At 41.7% G+C, this 18554-nt stretch overlaps 1 pseudogene across 1 annotated transcript in view; it reads right to left on the bottom strand.

Annotated features, from left to right (window-relative positions):
• The window catches only part of LOC113421794 (myosin-10-like), a 74724-nt pseudogene that overhangs the window by 14732 nt on the left and 41438 nt on the right, over window positions 1-18554 (bottom strand). The window contains exons 23-34 of the transcript XR_015745691.1: window positions 16734-16940; window positions 15378-15515; window positions 14098-14221; window positions 13607-13778; window positions 8928-9140; window positions 8626-8770; window positions 7541-7747; window positions 6254-6358; window positions 4433-4585; window positions 3112-3360; window positions 1352-1562; window positions 258-470 (exon numbers count right to left, since the gene is read on the bottom strand). The product of XR_015745691.1 is annotated as a myosin-10-like (transcript). The remainder of the gene's footprint in view (window positions 1-257; window positions 471-1351; window positions 1563-3111; window positions 3361-4432; window positions 4586-6253; window positions 6359-7540; window positions 7748-8625; window positions 8771-8927; window positions 9141-13606; window positions 13779-14097; window positions 14222-15377; window positions 15516-16733; window positions 16941-18554) is intronic.

Raw genomic sequence — 18554 nt, 5'->3', positions numbered from 1 at the left:
TAGGAAAAGCAGATGTCGTTTGTATCAACCTTCTCTAGGAAATTGTAAAAAGCCAGATGAATGGATAGAAGTTTGAGATTGACAGAAATATGGTCAAGGAACACTTTAGTTTGAATGAGCATCAAGTGCTTCTCCACATTGGCAGCTTCTCCACGTTGGCAGCTGTAAGATGGGTGGACTTCAACTCCCAGGGAATTCTGGGAGTTGAAGTCCACACATCGTACAGCTGCCAATGCGGAGAACCTCCTCTTTCCTACCTGCTTGCTGAGCAGTTTCTTCTTGTCATCATTGGCATCATCCCGGTTCTGCAGCTCCCTCTCGTGCTGTGCCTTCAAGGCCTGCATATTGACCTCCAGGCGCAGCTTCCCGTCCTCTGCAGCCTGCAGCTCATCTTCCAGTTCCTCCAGTTGTGTTCGCATCTCTTGCACTTGCTGTTCCAAGGCCCGCTTGGAGCGCTCCAGCTCATGCACCTGATCCCAGAGACAGAAGAACGACATGTGTTCTTACAGAAACATGTGAAAGCGGATAGGGGTGGGTAGGTTGACTAATAGAATGTTGAAATATTGTGCCATCACAATGCCATTAGCTGCAGAGGCTGATGGTCTGGGAAACCACAACATTCCTGAATAAGCAAAATATCAAGAATTCTAAAAAGATAAAGATCTCTTGGTAAGAGACAAATCATCTCTGGTCTACCTCATAAGACTGGCGGGGTGTTCTCCTTCAGTGTCAGAGTACTGGGAGAATCTCTCTTTCACGACTATTGTACAATATCTACCTGTCCCATCCACCAACCACAGAAACTGGTCTTTCTCAGAAGGACCAATTATACCAGTGTTAAAGTAAAAATTAAAACAAGCCTATTTAACGGGGTTACAGCTCTAGATTTTTATCTGCTTTATCCTACCCCCTCAGAACAGGATTCAGAGAAGGAGAACATCTTTCCCATTTCACCAATCCCATTTTGCTTCTAATTTTTAACTCTAAGCCACTGCTTCCCTGATGAAATCAGGAGACAGGAAGATTAAATTTGTTTATTTACACCCCATATTTCTTATTGTTTTTATAAATAACTCAAGCAGTAAACCTACGTCATACTTCCTCCTCCTCCTAACAACAACCCACAACAACAACCCTATGAGGCCAGCTTGACTGAGAGAGAATGACCGGCCCAAAGTCACCCAGTCAGTTTCATGACTGAGGCAGGACTAGAACTCTCGGTCTCCCGGTGATTGGTCCAATGTCAACCAACCGGCTTTCATGCCTAAGGCGGAATTAGAAGTCTCAGTCCCTTGTTTCTACCCCAGGACTTAAGTGCTGGACCAAACTGGTTATAAATAAATAAACTTACATTTTTGCCAACATCATCCTTGGAGCTGACCAAGTCATCCATTTCTGCTCGCAGCTGCTTGTTCTGCCTCTCCATCTCCTCCCGTATTTCTAAAGCCTCTTCCAAGGCACGGCTCAACGACAACACCTTGGTCTCCTTCTCCCGGGCATCGGCCTGCGCGGTCCCTCTCCTCAGCGTGGCGGGCTGAGATCAGCTTCTCCTCAGCCAACATCTGACAGATGTCCAAACATGACTTAGTTAGTACATATTCTTCACTAAAAATATGTATGTGTGTACCAACTGTATCTCTCAACTGTTGCTACACAAGAAATTTATGCTGTTTTACTATTTGATACTGTTGCAAAGCTTTAGAACACCAAATTACAACTTTCTCTAGATCAATTTTATCCTTAATTATTCCATTCAAATTTGGAATCACTTTTTCTAGTTCTATTATCAAAGTAGTTATTAGCTAAGTTGGTACAGAGAGTCCTTACTTAATGACCACAATTAAGGTGGGCAGTAAATACTTGCAGTTGGTTAAGCAGTCACTATCTGAACTGACTGGGTTTTACAACCATTTTTATGACAGTTGTAAAGCAAATAACCATGATAATTAAGTGAATCACATGGTCATTAAGTGAAGCTTGTAGTGCAAATGTGTCAAACACATGGCTCACGGGCTGGATTTGATCCACAACAGGCCCAGAGTTGCCTCATGGGTCTATCTGGAAGGAGGGACCGGTCTGTGCTGCCCTGGCCCACTGGCCACGCCCACCCAGTTGTCCATGCCCAGATGACAGGCACCGTGGCCCCTCAAGGGCAAACAAAATCCTGATACAACCCACAATGGGATCGAGTTTGACACCCCTGTTAAGCCAGGGATGGGCTGCTTCACGGGGGTTCAGAGGAGCCTCTAGCTAAGATTCTGTGCAGTTTGGAGAACCTCTAAATCCCACTCCTGCCTGGCCCTGCCCAACCCTCCCCTCCCAGGAGTCCCCACGTGGCCCGTTTTGGATTCAGGTTTAAGAAAAAACTGCCAGAAACTGGCAAAAAAGGCACAAATTGCAGTCACATGGTCATGGGATGGCAGATGCCCAAAATTTGATCACATGACCATGGGGGAGGGGTGGTGTACCTTGAGGGCAAGTTGTAAGTAACTTTTTGGAGTTCTTCGTAACTTTGGTTGCTAAGCAATGGATTTCTAAACGAGGACCACCTGTACAAATGGTTTGGTTAATTGTTTTCATTGTTGTTTTTCTTACATTTGCTTTTGTGTTACTTTTTTTCTTCCCTTTGTAACTATGCTCAGTATTTTTTTTTAACGTGCTGTTTGTTCAAATAAAAAGGCAAAATCAAATAAAACAAACTCAAGTAAACCAACCTTGGTTTCCTGTGCTTCAAGGAAGGGTGTGTGTGAGTAAGAATCCAAAATTCCCATATCAAATTTGGGGAGGTTGGGTATTCCCCCCCCACCCCCAGCCCCAAGTTTAACAATTTCATCAAATAAGTAGATAGGCAGCAAAGCTACCTGGCCTGAAGAGGCAATTTGGGAGTGAGAACGATAGAGATGGAGGTATCTTGAGAGGATACGGAGGGCAACTGTTACAAGGGAGTGAATGGCTTAGTTTATGGGGATACAGACTTTTCATTTTTAGAGAGACCGAAGTATTTAAGAATTCAAGGCAACACCCAAACATTGTAGGACACAACTATACCATGGATAAAGCGAAGGAACAAAGCTCTCGGGAGAGACCTGATGGACGACACAAGGGCCTCACCTGGTCAAATTTCTTCTGCTTCTTCTCGAGGGCAGAGACCACCTGACGCTGTTGGTCAAGGGCCACAATGACATCATCCAGCTCCTGCTGCAGGCGGGTTCGCCCTTTCTCCAGCTTGTCGCAGGCTTGAACCCGTTCATCGTAGCGCAAGGTCAGGGCCTCCAATTCCTTGGTTGCTCGGCGCCGAGCTTCCTCAATTGATTCTGCTACTCCAGCATCTTCCTCCAGTTTCTTCTTGGTCTCCATCACCTGATAAAAAGAGCCAAGAAAAATCACACCTACTCTATCCATCTCTACTTCTAAAGATGGTGAGAAGCTTCTTCTTGGAGAACATAAAAATCCACTCCTCTCCTCCATGGCCTTCATGGTGTGTCTCCCTATGACGTCCTCACAGAACTGTTTAAAAATATAGGCTTAGGGTGTTTTTGTCAAGGTTCTTGGCAGGTTTGGCAGAACTGGGCCTGGAACCAAATTTTCCTAATCAAAGGAGGAGAGGAGAAGAGTAAGTCCTGATTGAGGAGAAAAGAGGAAGGAGGAGGAGGAGGAGGGCAGGGGTGGGATTCAAAAATCCCAGCAACCAGTTTGCTGCCCAGCTGCTGGGTGGGCGTGGCCATGGTAGGCGTGGCCTACCAGAACTTCCGGGAGGGACATTTTTTGTCTTCCCCAGGCTCTGGAGGGCCTCCGGAAGGTGGAAACAGGCCCGTTTCTAGACTTCCAGAACTTCCGGTTCGGCTATTTTTTCGCCCTCCCAGAGCCTCCGCGCAGACCAGTGGTGGGATTCAAATTTCCTTACTACCGGTTCTGTGAGCGTGGCTTGGTGGGTGTGGCAGGGGAAGGAGACTTTAAAATCTCCAGTCAGAGGTGGGATTGGCCAGTTCTCCGAACTATTCAAAATTTCCGCCACCGGTTCTCCAGAACTGGTCAGAGCCGGCTGAATCCCACTTCTGGCGCGGACACTGCACTTATCTACATCCAAAAGGGGTGGTGTGGGGACTCCTGGGAGGGGAGGGGTGGGAGGGGAGGGGCCAGCTGGTTGGTTCAACCACCGGTTTGGTGAACCAGATGTAAATTTAACATCTGGTTCACTCAAACTGTTCCAAACCGGTAGAATCCCACCCCTGGAGGAGGGAGAAGGGTTTTTAGAGAAGAAGAAGATTTTATTGATTAAGTCAATTGACTATATTAAATATACAAAACTGACACAAAAATGCATCATTTAATGTTTCCTCATTAAATTAATCAACTTTCCCCCCACCCTTTGCTAAGTTTTTGCTTGGGTTGTGTTTTCTTTTGTGGCCATTCCTTTTTCATGCTACCCCACCTGTTGCTGCAGACTCTGGATCTGGCGACTGAAGTTGGCCTTGGCAGCTTCTTCCTCCTCCAGCTGTTCCAGGAGAGCTCCTTTCTCCTCTTCCAGTTGCCGGACTCGGGAGCTCAGATTTAGTTTCTGCCTCGTCTCCTCTTGGAGCAATTCCTGGGATGGAAGATGGGAGAGGTGTGGATCAGACACTGGACCCATCCTCTTCCCCTTGGATATACAATCTTCCTCACAGGAATAAGGTTATCTCCTTCTCTCCCTGTCCTTCCATCCATCCATCCATCCACCCATCCTTCCCTCCCTAATAATTAAATTATTTTACAAATAATTCAAGGTGGTTAACATATCCAACATACTTTCCTCCTCTTATTTTCCCTGCAACAACAAACCTGTGAATTGGGTTGGCCTGAGAGAGAGTGACTGGCCCAAAGTCACCCAGCTGGCTTTCATGGCTAAAGTGGGATTTGAATTCATGGCCTACTGCTTTCAAGCCCAGCGCCTTAACCTCTAGAACAGGGTATGGCCCCTTTATGGACTTAAACTGAGGTAGCCATGCTCAGGAACATCTACAAAATTCCAAAGTAACTTCTCTTTAGCAAGCTTTGAATAATGTTTCCATGTTAAAGGTGGACTCAGCCTTCTATCCATCCGAGGTGGGTAAAATGAGGACCCAGATTGTTTGGGGCAATAGGCTGACTCTGTAAACCGCTTAGGAAGGGCTGTAAAAGCACTATGAAGCAGTATATAAGTCTAAGTGCTATTTGTATGAAACCTAGGACTACATGGAAAGCTCGATTAGAAAGCAAAATGAGTGAGAATACATGCAACATCTCTTGGGAGCTTTTTGAACTAGCTGGGGACTTGCACAACTGATGCATCATCTAAGGAAAAGACATAGCTGCTTTTAAGGATTCCCAACAAGGGCTGCATGCAGGATCCAAATCGTATTTTGCACTTTCAACCCAGACCTCTTCATAGCTCTTTTACAACTAATTAGGAACTACTATTATTACAATCACATTTATGACCACATTGCTTTTATTTTTCTTATTATGGTATTTATATATAGCTTTTGTTTTTATGTCTATCTGTACACTGCCCAGGGTTGCTCTCTATGAGGGGTGTTCTCTATGATAAATAAATATATTAATAAATACATGTATTTATTTATTTATTTCCTTATTTTCAAAGGCTTCTAAATTCCCATGGGCTGTAAAAGACTTAAAAGACCACCAGAAGGATAATAAAAATAATCCCAACATATAAAAGCCCCCAAACCATCCTGTGGGAAGAGATCGAACCTCAGAAAATGATCTCCTTATCAGTCAGACTTTTATGGCCCTTCAGAAATCAAAAAAAGAACTGGATCTCTTCGGAAGGTTCACCCCAAAAATGCTTGTAGAGAGAGAGCATTGCCCCCCAAAAAGAGACCCTCAGCAATCTCTCTCTTTCCAATCTCACTGGGTGGGCAGATTCAATCCCAAGAGACATCTTCTATGTCTCTAGGTCCTGGGACATGAATGGCCATACAAGTGACCAGCAGCAGCTTGAGTTATATCTGGAAGCTCATTGACAGTCAATGCAACTCCTGGAGTAGCTATGCCAATGGGTAAATTTCAATGTGCTCATAACTGCACAAACAGGTATCTGCTATAAATTTAAGTCCCCGTTGATATTTTCCTCCTCCACTCTCCTTCTAAGCTTCCAGGACCCCTTTGAAAATTCACCAAGAATCAGGGTATGTTTATGTTTACATCCCTGATTCTTAAACAAACGTTTTCCACCAGCTGCTGAGTTTCTTTTACTCCCGCCCTTCCTATATACCTGAGTATCCTGCAGATGGGATTCAACACTAGCCAGATCCTTGGCAAGTTTTATTGTCTTGGATTCTGCACTTCCCAAGGTACCGGAGACTCCATCAAGCTCATTCTGATTCCATGAGATAAAAATCCCAGGCAGATAAGGGAAAAAAAAAAAAAAACCAATGGAAAAAATGAAAATGCATTAAAGAACATCATCAAATTTTCACAAATGAAAAGCTAAGGATAAAGGCAGAGCTTCATATAACATTCATTCAACGAACATACAAGGACATGGTATCTGGCTGAGAAGATGACATTTTGAGAAACTTGGGTCTGAAGCATGAACATTTCTAGTTCCCATGATACTGCAGAAAAGCCTGAAAAAATCAAACTAACCACGATGGCTGAAGGCTCGACAGCAGAGAAAACAGTGGCCATGGTTTCATAGCTTTCAGTCAGGGCCACGTCAGGGATGCTCCCTGGGAACCCCTTTCCCCTCCCCCACTGTCTGCCACTCACTTGCTCTCTACTTGGTCCGATTGCTCTCATCAATTCTGTGCTAATCCTCAAATGTCTCTCCTTAAACATCGATCAGATAATCAGCATTTCCTTGATCATCTTAAGCAAAATTATGCAAAGAAAAACATTCTTGCATAATGAAAGCCTAAACATAGAATTCTGTGGGCTGCATGGCAGAAAATCAGCAAGGCACATGAGAACATTTAGGGACATATAAAGAGCCTTAAATAAACCTAGGAAGATGATTCCCATGGCAACCTTCTGCAACCTGGTGCCCTCCATGTCCGGATTCAGTTTCTTTAACTGTCAGCTGAAATGGTCAGGCTGGAGATTGATTCAAAGGTCCAAGGATCTAGGAAGTGCTTAGTGGGTATAAATACTTTGGAGCAGAACACAGCCATTCAAAATTCAGTTTTTTGTAATTGAGTAAAATATTTGAATGTGCAGAAATGAATAGGTTAACACTGGTAATCAAAGAAAAGGAAGAAACGGGATATTATATGGTATGGAATTTATTTTATCAATGATTGGAAAAATAAAATAAATTAAAATGGACTAGATGAATATATAAAGCAATAAATTAAGATTGTTAAAAATAGATATATTAAATAATAGATATAAGAAAATGTGATTCTTGTTACATGAATAAGAAATGTATTGAATATAACTGTAAGCACAAGATATATGTACCCATGTATCGATGCACGGTTGAAATGAAATGGAATTGTTGTAAAATATAAAATAATTTCTCCCCCAAAAGGCAGACTCGCTCATGTGTGGCCTTACGCACCTGCAGCTTTACCAGCCTGTCAGTGAGTTCAGATTTGACTCTCTCACTTTCAGCTGCCCGGAGTTGCAGTTCCTGGACTTGGCTCTCTAGCTTCTTGCGTCGCTGCTCAGATTCCAGTCTGGCTCCTTGAAGGATCTTCACTTCCTTCTGCATCTCTACGTTTTCCCCTTCCAAGGTTTGCTTTGCTTTCTCCAGGGTAGTTTTGAACTAGAGTGATAACAGAAGTAAGCTGTGATTCATTTCTCTCCTCTCCTCTCCTGCTCTCTGGCACTACAATTTATACTGGCTCTGATTTTCTAAACGACACATACTCGATTCTGAGTAAGTTTCAAACTGCATTTCCATACTTTACAAGTAGTCCTTGACTCACAACGATTCGTTTAGTGACCGTTCAAAGTTATAACGGCACTGAAAAAAGTGACTTATGACACCTACAACCACTGCAGCATCCCCATGGTCAAGGGATCGAAATTTGGATGCTTGACACCTGGCATGCATTTAGGATGGCAGTAGATCATGTGATCACCTTGACAACCATCTGACAATCGAAGTCAATAGGGAGGCCCGATTCACTTAACAACTGTTCATTACTAACTTCACAACTGCAGTAATTCATTTAACAACTGTGGCAGGAAAGTTTATAAAATGGGGCAAAACTCACTTTACAAGTGTCTTGCTTAGAAACAGAAATTTTGGGTTCAATTGTGTTCGTAGGTAGAGGACTAACTGTACAAAATTACTACAGCTCTACATCTAGGCAGTAAATAGAGTACACAAGTTTGTACTATAAGAACTACCAAAGCTAATAGAATAGAATTCTTTATTGGCCAAGTGTGATTGGACACACAAGGAATTTGTCTTGGTGCAAATGCTCTCAGTGTACATAAAAGAAAAGATACATTTATCAAGTCAAGAATCATCAGGTACTAGTCATAGGGTACAATAAGCAATCAAATCCTACTAGGAAAGAGTCAATAAAAAGGATACAAGCAACGAAGTTACAGTCATAAACCCATCAAGTCCTCAGATCTCCCTTTCAAACTTCATTCCAGGACACCTAGCAGGCTCCACTTCCGGCCACTTACCCGTCGTGACTGCTCCAGCTGCTCTGACAGCTCCTCCAGGGCACTGGTGTGGCGCTGGCGCATGTCTACCACCTGTGCTTCGTGTGCCTTGATCTCATCCTCAATGGTCTTCTTGAGCTCTGTCACCTCTAGCTCTCGTTTCGACCTGAGAGAGGAAGAGAACAGATAGATTAGCAAGGGGAGATCACCTGCTTCTGTAGCATTGGTGGACCTATTGGTGACGAAAGAGGTCATTTTCTGCATCCAGGTGCCGCAGCTGCCTGTGAGTGAGGTAGACCCCTCTGGCCCTGCCCCTCTTTTACCGTAGCTCCTGCTGCGCGGCCGTGGAATCCAGGGTGTCCTCCAGTTCTGTCTTTAGAGCTTCCAGTTCCTCCCCCAGATCACGTCGTTGTTTCTCAGCTTTGGCACGGGCCATCTTCTCTGACTCCAGGTCCTCCTGCAGTTCTGATATTTGTGCTTGGAGTTCACGCAGGGACTTGAGCACAGCATTCTTCTGGGATGATTCTTCCTCCACTCTGCATGGTGGGTAAGAATGGTCAGAGGGCACCCAAGGACTTAGTGGGATTAGTAGCACCAAGGTCCCAGGGAGGACAGCACCGCCCAAAGACCGCATCCCCCACATAGTCAAACCACCAGAAGTTTCTAAGATTCTCGGGAGAAGTCATGACATCACTTAAGGATTGGAGGGTAGGTTTCTTACAAGTGTTCAGTCCTAGAGTTCAGGCAATACATTTCATAATTTTCTATATCTCTGATAATTGACAGCTTTCTTTCCTTGTTTTTAAATCCAGAGCAGTGTTTCTCATCCTGGTAACTTTAGAACATGTAGACTTCAACTCCCAGAATTCCCCAGTCAGGTGGCTGGCTGGGGAATTCTGGGAGTTGAAGTCCACACAAGTTGCCAAAGTTGAAAAATAATTCCAATCTTTGGCAACATTAAGTCCTCCTTCTAACCTATGTGAAATTTATCTTCAGAAATTTTGTTTATTCTATCAACATGTTCTGTGATTATTGTGAAATGCCTAGACGATTTGGTAAAAATAAGTCACTTTTCTTTTTGTCACCATTTCCCATATCAGAAAAGGGAACATTCAAAGTATTGGAGCCTCTATATGAGCCCCTGTGGGCTTTGTAGAGGGTAAGAAGAAAGCTTACCACAGCTAGGAAGAAAGAGAAAAAGGGTATTGTAACTATCAAATACTGCATAGCTTGGCAAGATCAAAGCAAACAAGACCTACAGAAATTTCATGTATCTTTAATGCTAGTCCTGGTGTGAATATCAAATATTGGAAACTTCAAAAGAATTTATACAGAATTTACAATTTATAAAGAATTTATTGAGGCATAGGTTCCTTGAATATTACTTTCTGAGTTTCTTCCCAAGTTGCCATTTATAAGATAAACTATCAATAAACTCCTGCCTTTTAATTGCTTGTTACTAATTTCCCTTTTGGCACATTCTCAGCCTCCCACAACCTCTCACAATTGCTTAGATCAATGTTTTTCAAACTTGGCAAGTTTAGGATGTGTGGACTTCAGCTCTTAGAATTCCCCAGCTGGCATTCTGGAAGTTAAAATCCACAGATCTTAAAGTTGCCAAGTTTTAAAAAACACCGTTTTTATTTATTTATTTATTTATACATACATATATACATATACATATACACATACACATACACACACACACACATACATACATACATATATATATATATGGGGTATTCAGCTTTGTTCGGGTATTTTCCCACGTCATTGTAGTTGTGCTTTTAAAGTTGTAGCAACGTTTCGGCAGAATCTCATCTGCCATCATCAGGCTTCTGTATTGTGTCCGTCTGTGAGTCAGGCCCCCACAGTTGTTTCAGTTTTAAATTTGGGGCAGCCTATTGCTGTGCTAGAATGGTTTTTTCTTCATCCTGATTGGTTGAGAGTCTTGGTCTGTGTTTATTGGTCTTGGAGTTTGCTGTGTTCTGCTTGATTGGTGTTTCTGATATCTTCTGTCTGGTTTTTTTTTGGCTCTTTTTGTATCTTGATTGGCTGGCAGCATTGTGTTACTTTATTGGAGGCCTTTAGTGCAGTTTGGCTCCGGGTAAAATGCACTGATGATGGCAGATGAGATTCTGCCGAAACGTTGCTACAACTTTAAAAGCACAACTACAATGACGTGGGAAAATACCCGAACAAAGCTGAATACCATACATGTAAGTACCCGCGAAAACTTAAGAGAATATATGTATGTCTGTCTGTCTGTCTGTCTGTCTGTCTGTCTGTCTGTCTGTCTGTCTGTCTGTCTGTCTATCTATCTATCTATCTATCTATCTATCTATCTGAGACAAGGTTCAGCTTGGAATTTTTTAGTTTTCTCCTCTCCCTCAATTTCCTATGTGGAAATCTTCAGACTCTTGGTTTAATTAATTCACTTTCATAATCTTGATATCATGCTGTTCCCTTCTGCATTGGCCCAGAGCTCCAGGAGCTACCAATAAGGAGAATGCAGGAAGATTCTCAAATAGACACATTAGCAGGCCCATAATTGATTAAATAAAAAGCAGGAGATGCCTTTTACGGTATATAGTTGGTTGTTGCACAACTGGCTTTTTAAAAAGGTGAATTGAAGATACAATGGCATTTGAACTAGATCAGAATTGCACGGAGAAGAATGAATAAAAGAGTCAGTTTGGTGTAATGGTTATGGTACTGGCCCAGAAACCAGGAGACTGAGAATCCTAGTCCCACCATAGACATGAGAGCCAGCTGGCCAGGTACTCCCTCTCAGCCCAGTCTACTTCACTGGGTATTCATTTTCCCATTTTGGGGAAAATGGGAGGGAAATTTTCCCATTTTGGGGAAAATGGGAGGGAAAAATATTATAAAATATCTATCGCCTTGAAGTTCATATAAAAAGGGAGCATAAAATCTAATAATAATAATAATTTATAATAGCTGCCATTTGTTACTCCTTAGTACCCACTGCTATAAAAAGAAATAAAGGCAACTTATATAGTTGTTTGCTATAAATGTACTCTATTTTCTGTAATACCATGTTGCATATTATTAGTATATTATTACTGTATATAATATACTATATTATTGCTATCAACAAAGTTCTGTTGATGGTTATTCTGAGAATTCACATAATCACACAATCTCTTCTGGCAGCACAGAAAAAAAAATATTCTCAATATATTCACTACAATTGAATGAGTTTCTCTTTTGGAAGTATACAGATTTAGAGGGGAATCTGGATGGGGTTCCCCTTCCTTCCCTTTCTCCACTCCATCTCCCTTCCCAATTGCTTCTTCAAAAGCCATTCACATATATTCCAAATGGCTTGAATGTTGTTGCATCTATTTTGGTCCTTAGACTTGAGATGTGCCTTCTAGATATTTATAGTGTGACTTGAAGAAAGCCCTGCACTGATTTCATATCAACAGAAGCTACACAAAGCACATTAAATGTGTTATCAGCATGTCACACATTTCATATAGAAAAAAAAAGAGGTCCTTGTGGGGTACTGTTTCCCAACTTTGGACATTTTAAGATGTGCAGACTTCAATTCCCAGCAAAGCTGGTTGGTGTGATGACTTCCCCAGCTACCTCTTTAGATGTCATCTCGGAGGAGGATGAATCAGTTCCAGGAAGGTCTGGAGGGAAGTTGGTCAATGGCTCCAAGCAGCCATCTGAGAGGGATTTGGTTGACACACATTTATTTATTCATCTAACGTATGGCAAATACATGAACTTATAATATGTTAATGTTCAGTCCACCCAGCCCTTCAAGGACAGAGTGGTCTATGATGAAAAAATCAGACATTGACCTGGTGTAAGCTCTTGATGGACATTCGGACACAACGTGATGGATATTTTGTCGAGGAGCACCACAGTCACACTGAGGGGTAGAGTCAAGACCTCACTTAAACAATGAGTCCTGGCAGGCACCATGTTGGGTACGGATCCTGTTCAGAGTTTTCCCCCCTAATGATCTGCAAGGATCCATCGCTGTGCATGTTGTTTATTAGGCGATAGAGGATTTTACAGGGGATGATGTGACTCAGTTTGAAAAGCAGAGCCTTCTTCCACACGGTATGGTATGCTGCACAAAGGCTGATGTACAGCTGCAGCAAGACAGCCCCTGAGGCTTTAGGTTGGAGAAAGAATGCAACTGCAGCCAGGCAGTAATGAGGAAGAGGAACTGCCTTCTGCACCTGATCCAAGGACCAGCAGGGGAGAGAAAAAGGCAGGAACAGAGAAGGCAAGATCGAAGAAAACAAGACCTACAGAGATTTCATGTATCTTTAATGCTAGTCCTGGTGTGAATATCATATCTTGGAAACTTCAAAAGAATTTATAAAGAATTTATAATTTATAAAGAATTTATTGAGGCATAGCTTCCTTGAATATTACTTTCTGAGTTTCTTCAGAGAAAGTCAGCCAGATTACTCGTGAGGAGAAAGCCTTGCCCTTCTTGATGGGCTGCATCAGAAACTGGCTACTTAGCACAGCAGAGAGATGGAAGCGATGCTGGGAACAACATATTCATTTCCTAGCTGTGTTTTTTCTGGTCACTGCGATTCTTGCCTTGCTTTGGACTGACACTATGCCTTGTGAACTCTGGACTTTTCTTGTGAACCCTCTTGTATTGTGGATTTAATTTTGCCTGGTGGGTTTATTTTGCCTGGGAAACTTTCAACTGCCTTTTGGACTCATTGGCCATTGCTCTGTGACCAACTAGCATTGGTCTGCTTGTAGCTGGACTTAATTGGGACAGTTCTGGGGTTTTGGTGAAGGGAATTGCTGGGAATATTAATAAAACCATTTAAACTACAGTTATATGTGTGTGTGTGTGAGCAGGACAGCACAGCTGGGGAATTCTTATAATTGAAGTCCATACAATTTAAAAATGACTAAGATTGGGAAATGGTTGGGTTGCTGGGTTGCTTCACAGTGTGACATTTCCTCCAGGAGAAAGAAAGAAAATGCTTGCCTGGCTAAAGCTGCCTGCAGCTCAGCCTCTTTCTTTGCCAATGCTTGGCGGAGCTCCTCCAGTTGCTGCTGCAGCTCTACCACCTGCTCTTGCAGGTCGCCTGCCTCCCCATCCAGCTTCCGTTTCAGCTTCTCCAGCTCCTGGCGGCCTTTTTCTTCCTTCTTGAGCCGATCTGGAAGGATGGGAGGAAAGAGAAATGGGAAAAATCGGACAAAGGACTCGCTGTATTTTGGCTCAGAATCACCTGCCTAGGAACATTAAATAGACCAAAACACTTGTCTGCCTGGGCCCAGAATTGCTCTATCTCAATGGGAAATGGCCCCTCTAGGATCCTATTCTTTATCTGCCTACCATAGATGCTATAGTCTAGAACTAAACTAGGAATACTTTACATGCAAGTCATGAGATGTGGCTTAGATGCCAAGGGATGGGGAATAGGCAATGTCTACTTTGCCAGACCAAAGATCCATACTAAATATGATCTGGCATACCTTCCATGTCGGCGATGACAGCTTCATATTTATTGCGCAGTTTGCTCAGGCTCTTCACCTTCTCTTCCTCTTCTGCCATGTGAGAAGAGAACTCAGATAGGCGTTCCTCTGTCAGCTTCCTCTCCTAGTGGAGGCAATAATCAGAAAGAGAAGAGAATATATGAGGTTGGGCACCTGGAAAACTAAATCTGGGCAGTTATCATGCATCCTATTGGTCAATGTCCAGGCTGTTTATTGGTCTCCAGCTTCCTGAATGCAGCTTTCATCTCCCTTGCAGGGCCTTCAACAACTATACAGAAGGTTTACCCACTGGCTATCATATCTAGCAATTATGACAATTGTAGTCTATCATGTTTGAAAGTGCACAAGAGTTAAGGAACTTGTTGTCTCCAGGGCATACCATTCTGCACTAGCTGTGATGGCTTAAGGTTCAGGCACTTTAAAGTCTGCTCCCTCCAATAACGTCCCACTCCTGATTTCAGATCAGCTTGGAAACCATGTCTGTGGTCCCACCGGTAGTCTGGTTCATAGCACAATGGCCTGGAGCGAGACCTTTTCATGATAGTACTCCTGTTGTGGAATCTACTCCCAGAGAGATGTTCAAGAGATGATCTTTTCTCATAAAGCAATTGAAAATAACCTGTTTCTTCAAACACGCAGCTAGGTAGCATTAACTAACCAACTCTTTCTGACCTAGGAAAGTCAAATAGGAATACTCCTTGTTAGCATTTGGAATGACAGACCCTCAAGAAATTCCAAAGATACAGGCCAGCTTGGGAAGTTTTAAAAAAGAATCCCACAAGGTGCTCATGGCAAACCATCTCTGCATGTTGCCAAGGAAACGACACAGATGTGTCCATGAAGTCATCAGGAGCTGAGCTCAACCAAAGGAGACCTTCTTTTATTTATGGTTTAGGCATTTAGATGTTAAGAATTACTCTAGGACCAGGCTTAATATTAATATTGTCATTGATTTATTTTGTTTTTCTTACTTTGTAAAAAATCATGAATTTATTTTTTTAATGTCTGTTGTGGTTTTCATTAAGATTTTTTCCACCTTCTCTTATAAATTGCTCTTCTAGGAGTGAAAGCAGAAGCAAAATAAAATAGAAATAAATAAACAAACAAACAATACCGGTAAATCACCTTCCTTTTCTAGCACACATAGTTTGGATGACCAAAGATAGATCTCATATTTATGAAGAGAGCCCACATAATAGAAAGTACACTCCGGCACATATTTATTTCCCTTCATGGCAAAATGGAATCTCCACACTCACCTTAAGCAACTTTGAATTTTGGTCTTCGAGCACCAGCAGATCTTCTTCCATCTTTTTCAGCTTGGCTTCTGTGCTGACCTTCTCCAATTGCAGCTTTTGTCGGGCAGCCTCTTCTTCCTCCAGCTGCTCTTCAAGGTCCTAAAGAAGCCAAGAGATACCCAATGTGTCAAAGGGATGGCGACACTTCTGAATCTAGTACTGGGTTTTTCTAGATAAACAGCAAGCTTAGTAGAACTTTCTAAACTCGTGGGGGTATTTATTCCATTGGAGAGCTAGAAAAACGTGGTGTTACTGCCTCTTGTCAATGGGCGCCCTCCAAATGTGTTTGATTAACGTTTTTAAAATCCTCTGGCCAACATGGTTATTGGTCATATTAGCTGAGGACTGTTGGAGTTTAATACAATATACATTTGCAAAGCATCAAGCTGGGGCAAGCTGTGTTAGAGTATAAGGACAAGATCTGGTTTAAAATCTTGCTTACTCCTAAATTCAATGGGTAACTATGAAACAGATTCTTTGTCTAACCTCACATCGCTTGTGAAGATATAGCAGATAAGCTATGAACTTCATCATGTGCTTTGGAAGAAAATGGCATTTATATCCCACAAAGCTTATCTAAACAAATACTTTTCATCACCTTCTCAGAAAAGGCCCTGGCATATAACAAAACTTTCTAGAAAGAAAGTTTCAAATGCCCAATGCCAGCATGAAAAAAAATCCCTATGCTATGTAATGAATAATCTATATAAGATTATGGTTGTATGTGCTGATTGTTTTGCCACTGGAAGATTGACTTCTGAATAAAACTTATAAAATCAGACAGGACTAGCATCTTCTATGACCACCTCTTTTTTTATAATGATTTTCATTAAACTTTTTCACAATTAAAAAACAACACATATAACAACAACACATATACAATCTTCACAGTGATGTGACATCAACTTTTCCAATTAAATCAATATATACATATTTACATTATTTTTTTATTCCTGCAGTCTAACCAATTGCACTATTTTTCCCAGACTGTATAGTATTCCATGTCTTCTCTATCTTGGAATTCTAGTGTGAGTTTGATCATTTCTGCGCAATCCATTATTTTCTTTATTATCATACTATCTGTGGGGATGCTACCTAGTTTGTGTACAGGTTATTCTTGCTGCTGTTAGTACATGTATTATGATATGTTTAATTTCTTTCTTAAATACCTCTCTGATTATCCCTAAAAGAAACATTTCAGCCTAAGTTCTATTTGGAGACCAGTAATTTCTTGTAACTTATTTCCTTATTTTCTTCCAGTATTTTTTTTTGCCTTAGGGTAGGATCACCTCTTTTTAGCCAACATGGTTTCCATACCTGAACATGCTGTTGCATCTTCTTCTTGTCTCCCTGTAGCTGCTGGCATCGCTCCTCCTCCTCTTCCACCCGTGATTCCAACTCATGCAGGATGTCCTCCAGTTCTTGCTTCCGAGCTGCCAGCCGGGCCCGCATCTCCTCAGCTTCAGCAAACAGCTCTGTCTCAGCTTGCAGCTGCTCAGCCAGAATGGCCTTCTCCTCTGAGAGCTGCCCACAAAAATGGAACAGAATAGAATTCTTTATTGGCCAAGTGTGATTGGACACACAAGGAATTTGTCTTTGGTGCATATGCTCTCACAGTATATAAAAATAAATAAATTCATCAAGAATCATAAGATACAACACTTAGTGATAGTGATAGGTTACTCAATAAGCAGTCCAATCATACTAGGAAACTAAATAAAAATTATAAATTGTAAAGATACAAGCAACAAGGTTATAGTCATAAGTATAGGTACTAGGAATAGGTAGGTACTAGGAAGGATGAGAAAAATAATAGTAATACGGTCTTAGTAAGTAGTTTGACAGTGTTGTGGGAATTAGTGGTTTAGCAGTGTAATGGCATTTGGGGAAAAAACTGTCCTTATGTCTAGTTGTTCTGGTGTGCAGTGCCCTATAGTGTCGTTTTGAGGGTAGAAGTTGAAACAATTTATGTCCAGGATGTGAGGGCTCTGTAGATATTTTTACAGCCCTCTTTTTGAGTCGTACAGTATACAGGTCCTCGATGGAAGGCAGGTTGGTAGAAATTGGTTTTTTTCCTGCAGTTCTAATAACGGTATATGTTGAAGTCTGTGTCTGTCTTGTTTGGTTGCAGAGCCAAACCAAACAGTTATAGAGGTGCAGATGACAGAGTCAATAATTCCTCTGTATAAATAAATAGGATATATAAATAGGATCAAGAGAACCAAGCATAAGGTTCATGAAAGCGCTACTTCAGAGCACCACGATGGATGAAGCTGCTCTGTGATGTAAGCATCTTGGGTGAAGTTCTTCCTCCACCTCACTTCCTGAGGTTCTTTTACAGGTTTCCCTCGACTTATGACCGGTTACTTAGCAACAATTTGAACTTGTGAAGACCCACCTCGGAGCTACTTAAGATATCTGAATTCGAAGTTGCAATGGTTGCCTCCCACATAGTCATGTAACCAAACTTCAGTTGCTCGTCATCACCGCCACCTTTACAGCGGTTTACAGTGTCCTGCAGTCACGTGATCATGTTTTATAACAGTTTGCCAAAACTGGTACTTACTTTCAGTTTTTTGTGAGACTACCCCTGTACGAAACTACTGGTTCGATTAAGAACCTTCACAAAAAAAGGTTGTAAAATAAGGTTGGTCATGTTTTTACCCCTATCATGACTTACAACATGATAGGCAGGCTCCGTTGTGGACATAAGTCAAGGGCTACAGGTAAACTGGAAATGGTGCATGGAAAATCAAGCTAGTATGCTGCCACCATCGTAGAGAGCCCTTTCTTTCTTTTTTTAAAAATTTTATTGGTTTTTAAAAACAAACATAAACAAACAAAACATAAAAACATCAAACTATCTTCCATAGGTATACATACAGTGTGCCGGTTGGTTTACAAATTGTTTTGTGCTTCCATTTCGTAGTCTTCGATTACAATTACATCGCATATGATCTCATATTGTCAAATCAAAAATTAAATACCTTAGTATCATTATTAATCAATCATTTGACTATACTTTTATTCATTCATGTTTTACAGGATAGTCATAATTTACTTAGTTTATTTTATAACAGTTCATATTATCATCCCAAATCTATCCTAAAATCATTTTGTAGATATAATAAGAAAAAA

Source organism: Notechis scutatus, chromosome Z, assembly GCF_049901735.1.
Source record: "Notechis scutatus isolate UNSWTSFEM ecotype Mainland chromosome Z, rNotScu1.2, whole genome shotgun sequence".
NCBI lineage: Eukaryota > Metazoa > Chordata > Lepidosauria > Squamata > Elapidae > Notechis > Notechis scutatus.
Note: the sequence above shows the minus strand (reverse complement) of the source record. Positions and strands in the feature narration are given on the sequence as shown.